The sequence below is a fragment of the Nannospalax galili genome, unplaced genomic scaffold, assembly GCF_000622305.1.
Source record: "Nannospalax galili isolate Female #2095 unplaced genomic scaffold, S.galili_v1.0 scaffold238, whole genome shotgun sequence".
NCBI classification, from domain to species: Eukaryota; Metazoa; Chordata; class Mammalia; order Rodentia; family Spalacidae; genus Nannospalax; species Nannospalax galili.
This window is the reverse complement of record NW_008341888.1, coordinates 114,210-114,864: the sequence shown is the minus strand read 5'-3', so window position 1 is coordinate 114,864 and position 655 is coordinate 114,210.

The window sequence follows — 655 nt, the reverse complement described above, 5'->3', positions numbered from 1 at the left end:
TATATATATACATATACATATATATTTTCTTTTTTCTGTTGTGAGGTTCAGTACAGGAAGTAGGTGAGAGCATTCGACGAAGGTCTTGACAGGAAGTGACTCACATTCTTACATGGCTAAGGCACCTAGAAACTTCAGAAAACTTGATGCTAATTTTGTATGAAGTAAGTATATTTGAAATGTATCTTAAATCTGTCATCTGGTTTTGCAATCTTCTATACCCAGATAGTGGTAGATAGCAAAATGAAAACAAATGCACTATGTATAGTCAAAGGAAAGCAGGCATCTGGGAAAGAGCTGTGATGCTGTGACTAACTTCAAACTCTATTTGTCAAAAATGTTACATATAAATTCAAAGACTAGTACTGTGTTTGGTGAACTCCTGGGCAAGCTTTTTATTTCCAATAAATTTACTGTTATTTAACTTTATATTTTATCTACCACATAGAAAAGTTTGAATCACTGAGTAAGCTAGATGCCACAGAGCAATAATTATATCATATAGCTTATTAATAAGATTGAAGCAAAAAGAATGGAGACATCATTAGGAGATTGTAGCTTCATGTATACTGTACTGGTGAATTTTCATACACTAATGGAATAAGAAGTACGAAAAGGGATGTTTGCCTAGTGACTATTTCAAATAGACAAAGTA